At 37.9% G+C, this 10348-nt stretch overlaps 1 long non-coding RNA gene across 2 annotated transcripts; it reads right to left on the reverse strand.

Annotated features, from left to right (window-relative positions):
- Positions 1-2194: 2194 nt before the first annotated feature.
- On the reverse strand, positions 2195-9927 carry LOC135299951 (uncharacterized). 2 transcript variants are annotated; one of them, XR_010361794.1, is made up of 4 exons: positions 9789-9927; positions 8878-8950; positions 5595-5709; positions 2195-3864 (listed from the first exon to the last, which is right to left on the reverse strand). It is a non-coding gene; the product is annotated as an uncharacterized LOC135299951 (long non-coding RNA). The 2 variants fall into 2 exon arrangements; XR_010361793.1 differs by having other exon boundaries at positions 5532-5709.
- Positions 9928-10348: the final 421 nt, after the last annotated feature.

Raw genomic sequence — 10348 nt, forward strand, 5'->3', positions numbered from 1 at the left:
TAAGGTGTTTTTAATGTAGTAGAAACTGGGTATTTTTCTGCTTTACAACTGGCATGTGAACATAGAAATTTTGGGAATAGTTAAATGACTTACAGTTCATGGTTAGCTCTAAGCTCCTTTGTGATTTCAGTTCTTTTTCTGAGTTAATGGGCAAAGAGTATGGTATTTTCTGCTTTTTCTGGTCAGCTAAGTCACAGGTACAATATTGAGTTTTTAAATTAGGACTTCCTTATCTCTTAATACATTTTGATTTTGAAACAGTGAATCACAGCTCTCTTCATGTTGGTTCAACAGCAACTATCACGTTTACTTAATTAAATTCAACATGAAATTTGAAATTATTATTTGTTTGGAAATTGTTTGAATCCCACTAGTGCATGTTAACTGTCCTTTTAAAAGAGAGATAGGTGAATTTTCTCTGGTGGTTGTCTCCCATAGGATGCTCTTGAGCTAGGGATCAAATCAGCCTGTGGAGTGCAAGGATCTCATGGTAGAACTAACTTTGTAAGACTCAAGGAATTCATCAGTCTGTTTAAGAGGTGGAAATGCTAGAAGGGAGTATGTGTCTAAGTGTGTTTCATTATTTCCACATACTAATTTGCAAGCATTCCTGTGTTCACATGCTCTCTTTCCAGGTGCCAGGTTAACAGGCTCTCAACTCTGCTCCAGATGTTGACTGGGGTTCCCTTTGTGTAGCCTTGCCTCATTTTTCTGCCCTTCACTTCAACTAATATTTATTTTCTCTTTTTTTTTTTTTTCGTGGATGATTCATTCATTATCAGGATGCCATCATATTAAACTGTTGAGAGAATGGCTAATGATTAAATTGACAGCAGGTGCCATCCCCCAGTTCATTGCTGAATAGCTTGACTACACATCTGCTTGGTGACGATAGCTCTGCTAGCCAGGTGTCTGATTCTGGGTATCTCCCATTCCCCTCTCCCATTTTCTCATTGTTTTCTTTCAAAATCTGCAGGGTTTTTTCAGGTGACATTTTGAAGTTGAATGGATGGGGTGTTTGGGTAACAGTACAACAAAGCTCATGCCACTGTGGCAAGTGCAGGGACCCATTGTGCTGAGGGGTTTGTGATGATTGTGGGTCAGAGGCTCAGTGGTAGCAACTTTGTCCAATTTGGGCAGCTTTGGTTGGAAGTGAAGTACCTTAAATTGCCCTACCATCTCAACAGACATGAGTTCTGATATTGGGGCCATCTGAAGAAGAACATTATGCCAACCAAATGAAATAGCCAGTAATTTATTCTACAATTTGATATCAGAAGCAGAAATAACCATTATGTTACTGAGATTTGTAAGGTGAGCTTTTCCTAATGCTGGCCCTCAATACCAGCAAACTGCGCAGCATCCAATCAACATCCAGGATGTTGAGATCTCCCAGAGTTAATAAATGGTTATTCTGTCAGACTTTGCCAAATCCAAATGCAAATTTTAGAGTGTTTTTTTTTTTTTTTTTTTTTTTTTTTTTTGGGGGGGGGGTTGGGGCATTAAAGCTTTTGTTGACCTTTCTTCCATTTCACTGCTTGTCCCACAGTGGTTGTTTCAGCTGCCAACTTTTGTTTTACTAGCAGCTGATTTTTCCACAGGGAATTGTGAGGGATGCAATTCCCAGGTTGCTGCACTGCTCTTTTTCTAGAGAAGGTGCTGCTGCCTGAAGTTGAACAGGTTAGCATAATAGCCAGACCATGCCAGACCATAATAGCCAGTCTTACAGCCTATAGATATTTTATATTTTTATTAAAGCAAAGCAAATACATTCACAACTTATATTTCTGTTTTATTTATTTATTTATCAACCATAATTTAAATCTCAAAGATAAGACGACAAATAAGAGAATCCCTCAGATTGTTCTCTAAAGCTCAGGACATTGGACTGTGACTCAGGATTCTGTGTACTTGAGATAGACTCAATACTGTCAGTCTCACTTCTCTCAGCTGTTAGCTGCTTTGCAGCAGATAGGACAAACTAGAGAGCCCAATGGTGTGAATCACTTAAGTTTTTCCTAGCAGAGGAAGGCCTGCAGACAGTGAACACAATCCTGAAAAGAATACTGGAACATTAATTGACACAGTCATGTTTTCAAGGAGTATTCATGACATACTGATATCCTGCCAAACAGTATTGCTGTGACTATAAATTGCAGTGACTTGTAGTAAACACACTTTATCTTGCCTCTGATTTGCTCCTTTATGACTTTAAAATCTATTCAGAAAGTGCTTTGCTTTTTCTTAGGACACTTAGCAGTGTCCTAGGAAACTGAGACCACAATCACTAATTGCCCCTTTTGTTTAAATAAAAAAGCTTCTATTTGGCAGAAAATATGGCATATAAATTGATAAAACTGTATTGTAAACATTCACATGGATTTTCACTCTACAAGATTGTTTTCAAAGTCTTTTAAAACTTAATATATAAAGGAGAAAACTATACTGATTTTAGTCATTGAGTGTGTGGGTGCCATTTTTGTGGGTTCAGGTCATTCTTGCAGAAAGGGTGGTCTGTTATTTGAAGTCAGGGCAAAATAGTGGAATTATGTGCAAAAGTGGAAACACAGACCTAGATATTCAAACCTGTCTGCTAAAAACTAGTGTAGGAACTCTGGGCTAGGCATGAAAACTGGGAAATCTAATATTTTGTTGCACTTAGCTGATTCATTCTAGCCAAATTTGTCTAAAATAGTTGTTAGCAGTTCTAACTCCTACCTGGGCAGGCACTTGGCAAGGATATTTAAAGTCTAGTCAACTTTATTGTACATAAATACATAAAGGAAAAACCTTGTATTTGTGCAATTACACATCTGAATTTATGAACTGCTCACAACTGCTCTGGAGGGAAACATGGAGGTTGCTTGTAGCTGTATGTTTTTGTTAGCACTAAGCACATTATTTTGGAGCTGAAAGTGAAAAGAAGTTTACTGAAAGTTTAATTTCTTTCCTCTTCCTTAGCCTTTCTTTCTTAGTGTGAATTTATTAGTACTTATTAACAAAATAATTCAAGCTTCTTTATGAGATTCTGTTGCTGTGGTGAGGCACAACTCACTTTCTGGATGTCCTGAAAGGACAATATATTTTATCATATGAAGAGGGATCCAGCCTTTATTAGTAACTTAATTTTTATATGCGATCTACAAAAGTCTTTCATTTTAAATGAATTTAAAAAAAACTTAAATCAGAACCATTATGTTCTTTAGTATTTACTATGCATTAATATTATTATTCATTACTGTTGTTTACTAGGTATTGCTCAGTGTTTGGTATTTATCTAGTTCATAGCAAGCATAGACTGAAAAAAAAAAGCCCCAACATGTCTAATCTATGAAAATTATAAAGATAATCCTTGGAGACTGTACAGAATCTGTAGTGTTCTTTTTTTTTTTTATTACAATCATTACCAGGTACAAAAAGTAAGTACAAATTAACAGCTGTCATGTGTTCCCCATCTCCCCCCTGCCATTTTTTCTTTGACCAAGCTACAAGTTACTTAATGCATACTTCGTGTTCATGTCAGGATTCTGCATAGGTTCATTCCAAGATTATTTTATGAGAAAAATGTTTTTTGTAAAATACTTTAAATTTGCCTTGTCTACATATCACTTCTGATCAGGAAGCACCCTCCTGTACAAGGTGATATCTGTACCCCTTTCTCATTGCAGAGAAAAAAAATCATTGATCTCCTTTTGATGATTTCTTGCTTCACAGAGCTGTCATTCCATCTTGAGCATCCCCCTCTGCAGCAAAGAGTTGAATGAAGGCTCAATTGCTCTGTTTCTGCCTCAAAAAAATGCAAAACTGTGTGCCTTGTTTTATTGGTAGTAAATGCTTCATGGACAGCTCGATGCACAACGGAATCTGAATTGATGGGAGAAAAAAAAGATTAGGATACTGGTAAGAAAGTTAGAAAAAAGATGGACTACCCTCAGCCTTGAAAAAAAAGACAGTGAAAGCAGGAGATGAGGAAAGTTTGGAGAATAACAAATATCAAGAACTTGTCTAAATATGACTTAATATCCTAAAAGCAATATTGACTTACAGATATGTATAAAAGGAATGAGAAGTGAAGAGAAAAGAGCAAGGACAGGAGCTATTCAAATTTGGATATCTAAAATGATTTCTCTAGTTAAATGTTTTTAAACATTAGGAAAATATTAAAATCATATTCACACACTGATAAAAAATCCCTCACAGATTCCCCAGTTTGATCACACTGATATACTGTGCCTCAGAGATGAGTGGATGGATAACTAAAATGCATGTGACAAAAGCTCAGAGTCTAATAAAAGCCTTTTTTTCTGAAAAACTTGACAAGTTTGGTTAAGTCAGGAGAGGAATTACTTGGCCACTCTGTTTCTCTGAGAGTTTTGCTACAAACCTTTCCAATAGCCAGCTTATTCCTTCCCCATGCCAGTAAAAGCTTTAGTTTTCATGCTTCATTGTCCTAAAAATAGAACCCTCATTAGTGTTTTGAGATTTATTGAGCTAGAATACAGTTTCATGCTCACAGCTCGGAAGTCTTCCTCTAACATCTTGAGAACTGAGAGAGAGTGGTATTAACTTACAAAGTGATATGATGGTAAGTTATTGAAATGTCTTTGTATTTTGTATTTGTCATTTATGTCTCTGTCCCTGTCATAGAAGCTGCTGTTGAAATCTTTCAACATCAACACTCTGCCATTTAAAACTTACCCTGCCAGCATGCCATCTGTTTTGATCAGGGAACCACTTTCTACGTGAGCAGACTCCCACACACATTGCACTTTGCAAGAGAAAAATGTCTTTGCTGGAAAGTAAAAAATCTAACCTTCCCTTGAAAAGCAGTGCTCCTTGACTCTTTTTTTTTTTTTTTTTTAATCTTATAATTAGATAAGTTCACTTTCTTCCCTCTCTCTCCCATTGCTTTAGATTTCTAGACAATGGGGAAAAAAATTGTAGTAAAGTGAGTCAAGTCCTCTATGTAGTTGCATTCTGTATCCCCAAAGCTGATGCATATGTTGATATATTTCCAGCTGGGACAGAGAGACTGGCCTTAAAGTTTATTTCTGTAGGAAGTAAATCTTATAAATGAAAATAAAGGTATTTGTTCTGTGCATGTCTTCTTCAAAGAACAATGAAAACACATTTCTCAAAGTTTTTCTAGCTTTTTGAAAGCAACTGTAAGCAATATAAGTTACTAATGTTGTTTTTTAATAACGGGTATTTTTAGAGTAGGTACATCTGGATGAAATAGCAGTCTTGATATTTAAGCCCACTATCCCTTGACACCCTTTTAAAATTTTTTTTTGTGGACAGTGCTCATAGCTTTGTGGGTGGAGGGAGGCAACAAAGGGAGATCTGAAGATCTCCAGGTTCAGTTTCTTGCCTCTTCTGGAACCAAGTCATGTAATTCTTTCCATGAAGCTATCAAATTGCATCTTCTAATTGCTTAGCTTCCTTGTCAAGATCTATATGCTTCTATTTCTAGTTTCGAGCCTGATTTTTTTTTTTTTTGCCTCTAGATTTCTGTCCTGTCTGTAACTTACCATGTAAAGTAATAAAAAAGTCTATATCCCATAATTTCACTGATCTAAAATAAAATACAGTACTTTGGCCTTCCCATGTTGAAGTTGCTGTTCTTCCAAGTTGGTTAAGATTTAAGAAGGGTCCAACAGTGGTCAGGTGCTTCTTCCTTGTTAGCCCAGTAGCAATGCCTCGTAGTATCTGTTTTAGGGAGTAAAAATCAGTAAAAGAAATCCAGCTTTAGATGTTTTAGAGCTATGTGAAATGCTGTGAAGGGCATTAGATCAGTACTCTGAAAGGAAAAAAAAGAACTAACACAACAAAGCCCCCTAGTGTTCCTCTGTTCCCTATCCCCCAAATTCCCCTGGGCAGTTTCATAGACTATTATTCTGAAATTTATTGTTTTCTATAATTAATCTTAGCAGGGCACTAAAATCCCTAATAGACTAGTGATGACAGAGATGAAACTCTCCATCCACAAAGATATAAACACTTGGCCTGTGAAGAGTGGCTCAATGTTAGGAAAATCGTGAGGCAAGCTGTTAGTGAATTATTGTCAAGGTCAGAGAATGCACATTTATTTTCCTGGTAGTTGTATCATTATCAGGCTCTTATGATATATCCACTTGCACTGAAAATGTAGCTAACTTACCTTGGTGAATTTGATTTATTAGCATTGCAACTGACAAGGTTGCCCGTTTGTTAGTGCTTATTTTATATTTGAATAGCTTTCAGCACATAAATTTGAGGAATTGCTTGAATACTTTAGCTGTTCCATATTTCATGCAGAAAGCTAGACTAGAAGAGTGCTGCTGTTGATATTTCTATCTTGATACTGACCACTTTTTAAAATAAATTCAAATTATGCCGTATTTGTACCAAAGTGTTTTGTGAGCAGAATTACTGCAAACAGTAAAACTTGAATGTGAAAACTCATTAGTTTTATTCTGAATAAACTGTGACATAACCTTGCTAAAGAGTTTATTTTGCATTCAGAGCATAAAATAAATGTCTTTTTTTAAAGACATGGAATTCAAAAGAAATTAGCTAATAACGTGGGCTCTTCCTAGTAAACTTTAGTTAAAGAATGGATGGAGAAGGAGTAGATGAGTAAGTAAATGGTTCAGGATGGAAGAAGCAGCTCTCAAATAGATCCAGAAATGAGGCTTGAAAGTTTCTTATTGACTTCAGTGGTGTTACATCAGGCAGAGGAGCACAGTTTAATTACAGCCAATATTAGCTCATCATCTTCCCAGAAGGATGCACTTTCAAGCAAACACAATTGTATAAATAGCCAAATAAAGAAAAAAGCAAGACTAATTACTTGCCTTTAATATCTTCTAAAGTTCCTTTAACACGTCTCTATCCTTTCAAGTCACCTTCTTTACTGTGAGGGAGAAATGCTTAATTTCACTCACTTTATTCCCCTGTTTCAGTGTGGGCCATCACCCGTGTACCTCCAATTCTATAGATCTCAGGCTGTCCTGCTTTTCTAGGGCTCAGGAGCAAAGCAAAATTTACACAAACTCAAAGTGTGATGGGGCCTCATGCCATCTTGTTGACACTCAAGGTTCATGTCCTGCCCTCTAACTTCACCTTTCCTACACAGAAAGTGAAAGTACTAATCTAATGTCAACAATTAGCAGCTGACAGCCAGAAGTTGTTTTCTCCTGGATTGTTGGATTTTAGTAGGATGATTCAAGCAGGTGTTACCTGTAGACTTTACTGTGGACATCTATGTGTCAACTATAGAAATCAAATGACACACATATAAATTGGCAAGATGAGTTGGGCATGAAAGCTCAGGGTTTTTTCTCAGCAATTAAGTCCACCAAGAATATTAAATCTCATTGCCCTTTTCTTTGAATCCACTGGGTCAAACTCAGGCACTGAATTTTCATAATTTCAGACCTTCTGCTATATTAATTCCTGTTAACTGAAAATTTACTGAAAATCTGTCTCTCTGTTGCCTTTGTGCATAGCTTTCACCTCCTGTAAGAGCTTTAGTCTGGTGGGACAACAGAGTAGCCAGCATCAGTAGTGAAGTTTATGGCCAGAAATGCCAGAAAGCAAAGCAGAGGTTTGAGATTTTCAATGAAATCTCAGTGGAATGCTTGCTACCACACATGAGAGGTTGTCTCATTATTAACTGCTGGAAAAAGAATATGAAAAAGTATTCTATTCCTAAACTCATTGGTAGTTTCTCAACTGGTCTATGCACAGAACTGCATGAAAATTAGATCTAAGTTATCTTAATTACAAAGTATCCACTGTATAATTAGCAACACTTAATACAAATTGTGTTCAATGTATTTTATATGTAATTGAAATTCTGTAAGATTAAACTGTAATAATATAAATAATTTTCCAGGATGAAAAGTAGGTTAAAATAAGCAAATTTTATGCTTTAAACATTGAGTTAAATATTCCCTAGTGTTTTAAAATATTGTGGGGTTTTTTTGAATGTTAATCATTTCATTGAATAATAAAGATGAGCTTTCTTTTTATGTAATTAATGCAACCCATATTTTTCAGCAGAGAAATGAAATGTTGAATCATACATAAGAAGTAGCTATGACTGTTTTATTACCAATCTTAATTCAATCATTTCCACAGTTATGGAAAATGTTATTCTTATTTTGGGAAAAACTTTAGGCAGTGAAAAGTAGTTTGTTTGGCACATATTTTGAGTTGCCTGAATTTCTGGTTAGGTAGTCCCTTCTGGGAGAGGGGTGTGTGTGTGTAAATATTACACACAGGCTGGTTCAAAACAGTAGTTTGCTCTTTGCAGTATCATACATCTTCAAAACCTTTTTACTAACATTATGTAAGGCGTCTTTAATAATGTCTGAAAAGATTTTGAGAGGATATTTTCTAATATTTTAGTTTTCACTTATAAAACTTCAGTCTAACATTGTGTGAAACCTATATGCAAGAATGATGATTTCCAATGCATTTCAAGGGACCAAGATTTTAATTTCTCAGGCTATGACTACATTTTCTTGCAGCCATTTCTGTGGTGTAAAATAAGGACATCATTTGAAGTATGATTATGCTTTGAATGCCCAGTGAAGCTTTTAAAATGATACCTGACATCCAGCTAGATGTAGATAGACATTGATTTTTTTTTTTAAATTCAGTTAAAAAAAAATTCTGTTAGAATCCAGGAGAAATGGATGTGAAGAAACTTTACTTTCCTGTCTTGACATTCACTGTAGCTGTTGTGTTTTAACCCCGGCCATCCAATACAATGAGTGAGAGAATTAGAGGTATAAAACTGTGTGTGGTGGTCACTCAGGACAGGAGAGATGGTGTGCTGAGTGGAGTTATTGAGCACCAAAGCCACCTCAGGTCATGTCACTGCTGTACCTGCACTGCTTCTTGTATCACTTGTCCTCCACTGTGGTTCTCCACTCCGGAGTGGTTCCTGCTGTAGTAAATCCTATAACACACAAATCATGGTTTACAGAAGGTTAAGCATAAATCCATCACAATCTCCACCTCTGGTTCTGTTGGGCTACATTTTAGGCTTTGGCATTGCAGTGAACTCTTCCTCTTGCTCCTACTCTGACTAGAAGCAAGGAGCTCCTGCTATGGGAATTCTGAAATCACGGGTATCAGAATTTTAAAGTATTTCCACAACAATCTCCACTCTGGTCCCTTTGGACCAAATAAGGTTCAGCATCGCAATGAGCTCTTCCTCTTGCCCCTGCTTGGGCTTGGATCGATCCACAGCTTGCAGCACCTTAGGGCTGCACCTGCTCCAAGTAGAGCCCTATCTACGAGGCACAGTCTCACAGATACCCGTGTCGGCAAGGCCTTCCCATGGCTACTGTCCCTGCAGGGCTGTGCCTGCTCTGCCTTGGGATTATTCATGGCAAACGCCTTGAGGTGCCCCAGCATGACCTCAGGCATGGCCACAAATGCTTTGAGGTGTATCTGCTGCAGAGTGCTGGGCTCAGCACCCCTCCAGAAGTTCCTCCCCTGCTGGCTTTAACCCCAGCACCATGGAGGGGCTCCCTCACTCCCCACAACAGGGTGAGAGAGGCCATCTAAAGAGGAACAGTGAGGAAACCTGTGGGCTGAGGTGAAGCTGGGTCATGAGGTAAGGCAAAAGCCACGCTCACAAAGGAAAACAAGAAATGAAATTGCCACTCCCCACGGGCAGGCAGGTGTTCAGCCACTCCCAGGAGAGCAGGGCCCCATTGTGGGCAATGGTGACTTAGGGAGGACAAACACCATCACTCTGAATGTGCTTCCCTTCTGCCCTTCCCCCTCACCTCTACATGCTGAGCATGACCCCATATGTTGTGGGATGTCCCTTGGGTCACTAGGGTTGGCTGTCCTGGCTGTGTCCCCTCCCAGCTCCTTGTGCACCCCCAGCTCCCACTGCTGGGGTGGGGGGAGAGGCACAAAGGGCCTTGGCTCTGTGTAAGCCCCATCAGCAATAACAAAAACATCCCTGTGTTATCAACACTGTTTCCAGTAAAAAAGCCAAATTGCTTCCCCATTCTGACTAGTGTGAGGAGAATTAACTCTACCCCAGCCAAACCCAGTACAGTAGCTAAGAAAAGCTGCTGGCAAATGTAATTCAATTACACTTCCTTAATTCTGACTTGGCTTTTGTAAGTAAAGCCCTAAGGATTAGTTGGACATAGGTCTTCTTATTAAAATACTTTTGTTTTTTTAATAGTGTGGGAGCTGGTATCTGGCATCCTTAGGCAGTTGGAAAAATTAGAGGCTTAGAATTATTACTATAGCATTTACTCATCAGAGTGATACAGGACTACACTGCAGTTTGAAATGGTCTATTCCTGCTTGTGCTGGCAGAGTAGCTGCA

Source organism: Passer domesticus, chromosome 4 (genome assembly GCF_036417665.1).
Source record: "Passer domesticus isolate bPasDom1 chromosome 4, bPasDom1.hap1, whole genome shotgun sequence".
In the NCBI taxonomy this organism is placed as follows: domain Eukaryota; kingdom Metazoa; phylum Chordata; class Aves; order Passeriformes; family Passeridae; genus Passer; species Passer domesticus.